Genomic DNA, 10,109 nt, shown 5'->3' with positions numbered 1-10,109 from the left:
AGGGTCAAGGCTGGAAAACCATACTGGGTGCCCATGATCTTCGGGCCCTTAGATGGCACTGCATCACATACGGGCATGCTTCTGTATTGGAAATCACAAAATGGGCTCAGGAATATTTCCAGAGAACATTATCTGTGAACACAATTCACCGTGCCATCCGCCGCTGCCAGCTAAAACTCTATAGTTCAAAGAAGAAGCCGTATCTAAACATGATCCAGAAGCGCAGACGTCTTCTCTGGGCCAAGGCTCATTTAAAATGGACTGTGGCAAAGTGGAAAACTGTTCTGTGGTCAGACGAATCAAAATTTGAAGTTCTTTATGGAAATCAGGGACACCGTGTCATTTGGACTAAAGAGGAGAAGGACGACCCAAGTTGTTATCAGCGCTCAGTTCAGAAGCCTGCATCTCTGATGGTATGGGGTTGCATTAGTGCGTGTGGCATGGGCAGCTTACACATCTGGAAAGACACCATCAATGCTGAAAGGTATATCCAGGTTCTAGAGCAACATATGCTCCCATCCAGACGACGTCTCTTTCAGGGAAGACCTTGCATTTTCCAACATGACAATGCCAAACCACATACTGCATCAATTACAGCATCATGGCTGTGTAGAAGAAGGGTCCGGGTACTGAACTGGCCAGCCTGCAGTCCAGGTCTTTCACCCATAGAAAACATTTGGCGCATCATAAAATGGAAGATACGACAAAAAAGACCTAAGACAGTTGAGCAACTAGAATCCTACATTAGACAAGAATGGGTTAACATTCCTATCCCTAAACTTGAGCAACTTGTCTCCTCAGTCCCCAGACGTTTACAGACTGTTGTAAAGAGAAAAGGGGATGTCTCACAGTGGTAAACATGGCCTTGTCCCAACTTTTTTGAGATATGTTGTTGTCATGAAATTTAAAATCACCTAATTTTTATCTTTAAATGATACATTTTCTCATTTTAAACATCTGATATGTCATCTATGTTCTATTCTGAATAAAATATGGAATTTTGAAACTTCCACATCATTGCATTCCATTTTTATTAACAATTTGCACTTTGTCCCAACTTTTTTGGAATTGGGGTTGTAATGCTGCATGATTGGATGATGAACATGATTTTAATCAAAGGACACTGTATTACACATGTTTAAAAAGTATTCTCATTTAAACTTTGCATTGACTTTACACAGATGAGGGAATTTAAGGTCTTTTTAAAGCAGTGTTTGATTAATTAAACTTAACAAAATACCATTTACACCATATTATTCTACCAGTGATTTTATAAATAAATAAATAAATAAATAAATAAAAAGATTGCATTGGTTTGAATTGTAGTTCACATAATGGTTCAAAATACTGGTGCAATAAGTGTAAATATATTTCAAGTGAAAGGCTAATACCACAAACATAAACATTAAAAGTGCAATAGTCTACTCATTCACAGGTTTTTCTGTATTTTGACTATTTTCTAAATTGTCAAACAATACTGAAAACATCAAAATTATGAAATAACACATGGAACATGTATGGAATTATGCGGTAAACAAAAAAGTGTTCACAAAACATGTTTGATATTTTTAATTCTTCAAAGTAGCCAGCATTTGCCTTGATGATGCTTTGCACACTATTGGCATTATCTTAACCAGCTTCATGAGGGAGTCACCTGGAATGTTTTTCAATTAACAGGTGCCTCGTCAAAAGTTAATTAGTGCAATTTCTTGCCGTCTTAATGCTTTTGAGATCAAACAGTAAATCATAAAAATACAGTAGTTAGTCCTCGGGGTGGCACGGTGGTGTAGTGGTTAGTGCTGTTGCCTCACAGCAAGAAGGTCCTGGGTTCAAGCCCAGCGGCTGGCGAGGGCCTTTCTGTGTGGAGTTTGCATGTTCTCCCCGTGTTCGCGTGGGTTTCCTCCGGGTGCTCCGGTTTCCCCCACAGTCCAAAGACATGCAGGTTTGGCTAATTGGTGGCTCCAAATTGACTGTAATGTGAGCGTGAATGGTTGTCTGTGTCTATGTGTCGGCCCTGCGATGTACCCCGCCTCTCGCCCATAGTCAGCTGGGATAGGATCCAGCTTGCCTGCGACCCTGTAGGACAGGGTAAGCAGCTACAGATAATGGATGGATGGATAGTTAGTCCTATTCCACAACTGTAGTAATCCATATTACATCAAGAAGCGCTCAACTAAGTAAAGAGAAATATCCATCATTACTTTAGACATGAAGTGACTTTTAATGAATAAAAATAAAGAAAAAAACATTGAATTCGAAGGTGTGTCCAAACTTTGGACCGGTATTGTAGTATCAGTACTTATGTGCCAATTTTGTGCAAACATCAGCTAGTTTACAACTTGTATGAGAATTTTGAAAATCTAGTATGAAGTCGGTTTAGTGTTTAAGGAGAGAGGTTAAACACATCTTACAGCTAACCACAGCACATATCATACTGTGTTTTTAAATACAAGTTCAAAAACCTGTATTTGCCCATTTAAAGAGTATTGGGTATATTTTAATGTGACCATGAGCCAGTGAAGATTCTAGTTTATATTTCATAATAATGTGAAACTACTCTGAAATTTGACTGTTTACAGGATTTTATTAGATATTTACATCTTTATTCTATGGTGAGTTATTCTTCCCCTTGTACTAATATTTTAGTCATATGCATTTTAGTAAACTCGTGTATTCGTATTTTTCATTATCTTTTTGTGTTTTTGTTCATTTATTTACACCACTGTAGTTTAAACATTATTTTTATTGTGGTAGATTAGATCGATCAGCTGATTCGTATTGAGATGTGCCAAATGGAGCAATCAGCTCATTAATATTTAATCATTTTCACAAGTTATGTGTTTGATAATCTTGGTTACATTTAGACATTTTATAATGATGATGATGATGATGATTTATCCATCCAGTATTCATTCTTTCTTATTTATAATCTCTTTTTGGTAAACAACAAATAAAGACTTTATATTATGCATAGTTTGTGTGTGTTTGTTGGAGGAAGAAATGGCAAGCTTACCAAATGGCTCCATCATCAGGGGTCAGTTTTGGACCACAGGACTGCTGAGGGCTGGATAATTTGAGTTGTCAGAATATTTCCCAACCTGACAGGGACACTGGGTGTTTAAAAACCCAACAACACACTCATGTGCTTGATAAGCTTCTACCTATGGCGACACGGTGGTGTAAGTGGTTAGCACAGTCGCCTCACAGCAAGAAGGGTCTGGGTTCGTGGCCAGCAGGGGCCTTTCTGTGTGGAGTTTGCATGTTCTCCCCGTGTCTGCGTGGGTTTCCTCCGGGTGCTCCGGTTTCCCCCGCAGTTCAAAGACATGCGGTTAGGTTAATATGGGACGGCCTTGGGCTGAGGTGCCCTTGAGCGAGGCACCTAACTCCCAACTGCTTCCCGGGCGCTGTTAGCATGGCTGCCCATTGCTCTGGGTATGTGTGTGTGCTCATTGCCTATGTGTGTGTTCACTGCTTCAGATGGGTTAAATTCAGATAGGAATTTCACAAGCATGTGATGAATAGAGTTGTGCTTCTTCTTCTTCTCTCTCTCTCTCTCTCTCTCTCATCCTGGAGTGCTCTCTGTCCTGTACATTTCTAGTCTTTGTCTTTTCCTTACTCTAACACACCCACTTCACCTCAGGAAGTGTTGTTATTTAACTGATTAATTGAAACAGGAAAACTCTAAAATATATAAGCATTTAGCAGGGGATACATCCACCTGTGACACAAAGCAGTGCTTCTCAAGTGGTATCCATGAAGCATAACCAGTTACAGTAGTGAACATCACAACCCACCATTTATGAGCACACACACAAAAAAAACTTCTATAGGAATCCTATAGAAAACTTCATGGAAATCCTGTAGAATTTTAGTTCATGTAGAACCCAAGTTTGACAGGAGAACAGTTCTATAGGCACATTCTATTCTATTGCATTCTTCCATGCAAACTGCATTGTTGATCAGTATCTAAAATTTGTCACCTCGATATGCACATATTTGTAAATACTTGCAGTATATTTTGGAGTAAAAATTATTAAATATTTTAAGATAGATAATTGTGCATCCTGCTAATGGATTTATACTGATCAAGATAGATGCAGTGGTTTATTTCCACTAAAATGCAGTTACTGCAGGTGGTGTGAAGTTTCAACTAGTATGAAATGTATAAATGTAATAAATGACCTTATTTTCCCAAAGAAAAATAAACCTACAACTGTAACTCATTTTTAAGTTGTGTTTTTGTTGTTTTGCTTATTTCAATTTAATATCATTTCATGATTTGTGCATCTCTTACATGTAATTAAGCTCCTATTTGTTAAGAAATCCATATTGTATTTAAAATTATTCCTACTTACTCCTCCTCCAAATAATTCTGGTGATCAGGTGAGTTAAGTTGAAACCAGTTGGCTGAGGCACTGAAATTTCATGACATGGTCATGACATTTAGCCATACTTACAACCTAAAGTTCAAAAGGACAAATCGTATTGCATGCCAGCAAGCTGTATATGGTCTGGGGTCCTCTGGGCTCTCTCCAGTTCCTTTAATATGGTTTACCCAACAGTGGTGCCACCACCATCATCTCATCTCATTATCTCTAGCTGCTTTATCCTGTTCTACAGGGTCGCAGGCAAGCTGAAGCCTATCCCAGCTGACTACAGGCGAAAGGCGGGGGACCGTCTTGAATGTGAGTGTGAATGGTTGTCTGTGTCTACACAGACAACCATTCACACTCACATTCACACCTACGGTCAATTTAAAGTCACCAGTTAGCCTAACTTGCATGTCTTTGGGGGAAACCAGAGCACCTGGAGGAAACCCACGCGGACACAGGGAGAACATGCAAACTCTGCACAGAAAGGCCCTCGCCAGCCATGGGGCTCGAACCCGGACCTTCTTGCTGTGAGGCGACAGTGCTAACCACTACACCACTGTGCTGCCCACCACCGTCATATAAAGAAAATATTCTTGAGTAAACACAAAAACACCAAGCCAATAAATAATGTTCAAATGTAGATTTCCAGTAGAACTTGAGTTTTAATAGAAATTTTCTGAAACTTCTTGTTCTATAGGGCACAATTCAGTCTCTTATAGAACTATGCTGAAATCCTATAGAACACCAGAGTTCTATAGAAAGTCCTATAGAGTTCCATAGGGCCCCCCTTATCAAACTGAAAACGTTTTGTCAAAAACAATTGGTGGTATTTTAATCACGTCAGCTTATGAGGACCTTATTTGTTCTGTCAGTGGAAATGGAACAGAAAGCTCTGTAGGTAAACAGACAAGTATTACTGGACACATAAGGGGTAATGTACAGTGAGTTTTCCTTATTGAGAAATAAACCACGACGCGAAACACCAACTCGCTGTACATTATCCCGTTTGTTAGTAGTATTAATTACTAAAGAAGTCAATAATTTGACACAAAATATTGATTTAAAAATTATTTTATTGCTTCCGCAAAAAGAAATAGTCCCTTTGATTCTACAATTGGAACTGTGTCCACCGCAATGTAAACTGTAGCTCTCTTAAGATTAGCCTCGGCTAATTAGCGTTATAATTCACCTTAAACTGGATATTAATGTTAATATTACAAAAATCTTGCTGGAGTTTTCTGGAGTAACTTTTATTTTTTTATTTATTTTTGTCAAAAGGTGTCGCGAATGTGCTAAAGTTGTTAATTTGATTACTAAAACAACTAGATTTACCGGACTTCTTTCTGTGGATTGATTTGATTGGACAAACTCCTCCAGAGTTTACGAGCAGAACTACGCCCATAGCAACCGTCTCCGGTCCGCTTTTCAGAAATAACAGACTTTTTTTCGCAGTGCGGTTTCCATCAAATCCTGCGCTCTGATTGGCTGGCGAGCGAGTCCGTATCCTACGATACGGACCCCAGTTATAGACCTCTGGCGACTCGCTCGTTTACAACAACAAACATAGCAGCTTTTTTTTGTCAACATTTATCTTTAAAAAAATAGATTTATTTATAAGATTATCAAAAATCTTATACATTTTTGCCAGCATTTCTCAGGAGAATAGCATTAATTTTACAGCATGGATAGCGATAATGACAGTGTTCACAGCAAAAGCGAGTTTTACTACCCTGAGGAAGAAGAAATAAAAGAAAACATTTCAGGAGAAAGCTAAAAACCTCTAATAGTAGAGCAGGTTAAGCAAACCATCGTGCACTTTGTGATATAAGCATGAAATTTGGCATGATTGTTGCTTATAGGTCACTTTTTCAGACAAAAGTGCTAGCCACGAAAAAAATTCAATATGGCGGCCATTTTTCAAGATGGCCACCAGACGCATCCTCGTTTCATGTTTTTGTTAAGAAAACACAGAGCAAATTGTTATATAAACATGAAATTTGGCAATAATGTTCTGTGTAGGTCATGTTATCAGTTAAAAGTGCTAGCCCTCCAGAAAATTCAATATGGCGGCCATTTTTCAAGATGGCCGCCAGACGCGTACCCATTTTGTGGCTTTGTTAAAAAGCCACAGTGCATATTGTCATATGAACCTGAAATTTGGCAATAATGTTCTGTGTAGGTAATGTTTTCAGTTGAAAGTGATAACAGACCAAAACATTCAATATGGCAGCCATTTTTCAAGATGGCTGCCAGACGCACATCCCCGTTGTGTGGTTGTGCTCATGTGTGCCCCTAAAATGGACTGCTATTGCCGGGATGGCAATGAGCTCTCATTGCTTACAAAATATCCCAAATGGCTTGCGAACCACACAGCCTCTGGCAGTCAAGTGTCCACCCTAGCCTTCCAGAGCCGGCAGGGGTGATTTTGCAGATAGACGTGGTGCGAAAGGCGGGTATCTGGCGCCTCAAAACCAGTTGCTCTTGGCAGAAGAAACTGAGTAATGGCACTAACTGGAAGGGGATGAGGAGGACGAGTAATGGCACTTACTGGAACAGGACTATGAGGACGCCAAGTAATGGCACATCTTCTGGCAGTTCATAGGGCGTAAAAAGAGAGTGTATGTCGCTCACTACCAGGGCAAACTGGTGACAGACACTGCTGTGAAACTCAGCATGGGGTTCAATGTCAGCTAAACATTGAGTTAGTATCCCAAATGCAAGTGCTCGAAGGCTGGAATAAGGTGTACTCCACTGTGCAGTTGCCCTTGTGAGATTTTTAAGCAAGGAACAGTGACTGAACTTTGGGCCTAGCCATGCTGGCGATGGCAAAGTAATCCAAATTCAAATGGTCTACCAAACTTCACTTTGGACAGTGGTACATATCCATTCATAAATCAGAGCTGGCAAACCATTTTTTGGTAGGGGGTATTGTCTACCTAAAACTGTGTAATTGGGTGCTGGGGGAGGGGGGTAGCAGTTCAGGAATAAAAGATAGATCTCAGCAATGGATATTTTTGTCGATGTCATAGATTTGACCAAGTTATTTTTCACTGTTGAGCATTAGCACTATTTTCGTTCATTTGTTTTTCTCTGAAAGGCCTATGAGCATGCTGGAAAATCATGTGACCAATTCATTTGGGACTATTTGATGGAAGGATCAATCAGCAAGAAACAACTCTTGGAGCTTAGGAAAGATATGGGAATTTTCCCAAAAAAGCATTGGAATGTAAGGGTTTCACAAGATTATCCACTGTGAAAAATAGGTTTTTCATCATGCCAGATTGGCTAATTGTGCAATCATTCTGTTTTTCTGCATGTAATTCAGTATTATAATGGCAATAAATCAAAAATGTTTCATTGAATTCATCTTTTGTACTTTGACACCAGAGCAAGACCACTAACGGGGGATTTTTTGGCGACCATCTTGAAAAAATGGCCGCCATATTGAATTTTTTGGGGGGCTAGCACTTTTAGCTGATAACATGACCTACACAGAACATTATTGCCAAATTTCATGTTCATATCATAATTTGCACTGTGTTTTTTTAGCAAAACCACAAAACAGGGACACGTCTGGCGGCCATCTTGAAAAAATGGCCGCCATATTGAATTTTTTCGTGGCTAGCACTTTTTTCTGAAAAAGTGACCTATCAGCAACAATCGTGCCAAGTTTCATGCTTATATCACAAAGTACACGATTTGGAGCAAAATCTGCCTTAACCTGCTCCACTATAACTGTTGCTAACGCCGAGCAAAAACATGGCTGAATCCTGAATAACTCCTATTTGTATAAATAGGGGACGACATAGGCGGCAAAATGTAGTTTTTTTTCCTGCCATGGAAGTGCACTTGTATACTGAGGAGGAAGCAATTTGCAAGACAGCCGTGAATGAGGATTCAAAATGGCGGCTGGGTTTGCCCTTTCAGATGCTCTCGTTTTCTGTTAGAATTTGGTAAATAAATAAATAAATAAATATTATTTACCAGCTTAAGGTCGGTCCGTATGGTGAAATATCGTGACCTCGGCCTTGAATACTGACCTCAAGACCTCGGTCACGGTATTTCACGATACCGATCTCCCAGCTGGTAAACATATATGTATAATTCTGTAATTGACCAGTCAGAATCTACTATTCAGTATTCGTGTAATATATTTAAATAAGGGTCATACAATAAATTCGTGTCATTTAAAGGAGACACTGTACGGAAAGTATGAACCGGAACGGGACGGTACATTACAATAACGTTATGTTTTCTAAATATTCAGGGATTTCATACTTAACATCTTGTACTTACACGTATCACTGTCATGTATTCTTTGATTATCCAGTATTATTATATCCCACCACATTGTATGTTAATACGATATTTTCAATCGAAATTGATCTAAAAGCCCGGAACTCCAATTATGGAATATACCTCGGCGTGACGTCACAAAGAACCATTCATATAGAAAGGCTTCACTGTAGTTGTTACCAGAAGATTCAGATTTGTATTTTATGTGCAATGAATGTAGAAGAAACCTTTATTATTCATCACATGCACACTTAAAGCATGTAAAATGTGGTTTCACACTGATTTGTGAAAACGTGGGTCATAAAACAGAAGCAAAGATAAAAAAAGATAAGAAATTGAAAATGTATACAATGTCAGCTGAAGAAACGAAAAGGTAGAGGTGGGGAAGAGGCAAGAAATTATAAAATAGATGAATAAATAGTTAAGTTATATGTTTTGACAATAAAACAACTAAACAGTATATTTTGTTTTTCTTCTAACTTTATCATACGTAACGGGACAGGTTCATCTATAAAGGCAGGATGACAATGGAATAGCATTTTATCTCATCTCATCTCATCTCATTATCTCTAGCCGCTTTATCCTTCTACAGGGTCGCAGGCAAGCTGGAGCCTATCCCAGCTGACTACGGGCGAAAGGCGGGGTACACCCTGGACAAGTCGCCAGGTCATCACAGGGCTGACACATAGACACAGACAACCATTCACACTCACACCTACGGTCAATTTAGAGTCACCAGTTAACCTAACCTGCATGTCTTTGGACTGTGGGGGAAACCGGAGCACCCGGAGGAAACCCACGCGGACACGGGGAGAACATGCAAACTCCGCACAGAAAGGCCCTTGCCGGCCCCGGGGCTCAAACCCAGGACCTTCTTGCTGTGAGGCGACAGCGCTAACCACTACACCACCGTGCCGCCATAGCATTATATATATATATATATATATATATATATGGGGCGGCACGGTGGTGTAGTGGTTAGCGCTGTCGCCTCACAGCAAGAAGGTCCTGGGTTCGAGCCCCGGGGCCGGCGAGGGCCTTTCTGTGTGGAGTTTGCATGTTCTCCCCGTGTCCGCGTGGGTTTCCTCCGGGTGCTCCGGTTTCCCCCACAGTCCAAAGACATGCAGGTTAGGTTAACTGGTGACTCTAAATTGACCGTAGGTGTGAATGTGAGTGTGAATGGTTGTCTGTGTCTATGTGTCAGCCCTGTGATGACCTGGCGACCTGTCCAGGGTGTACCCCGCCTTTCGCCCGTAGTCAGCTGGGATAGGCTCCAGCTTGCCTGCGACCCTGTAGAAGGATAAAGCGGCTAGAGATAATGAGATGAGATGAGATTACGTGACGGTTCTGGTTATGGGAGATACGCAGCATGTAGTACTTCGACTGTCCTGTAGGTGGCAACAATGTCCCGGTAATCCGGCTGGGGACCTATGAAGGAGA

This window comes from Neoarius graeffei, chromosome 10, assembly GCF_027579695.1.
Source record: "Neoarius graeffei isolate fNeoGra1 chromosome 10, fNeoGra1.pri, whole genome shotgun sequence".
Taxonomy (NCBI): Eukaryota; Metazoa; Chordata; class Actinopteri; order Siluriformes; family Ariidae; genus Neoarius; species Neoarius graeffei.
Note: the sequence above shows the minus strand (reverse complement) of the source record.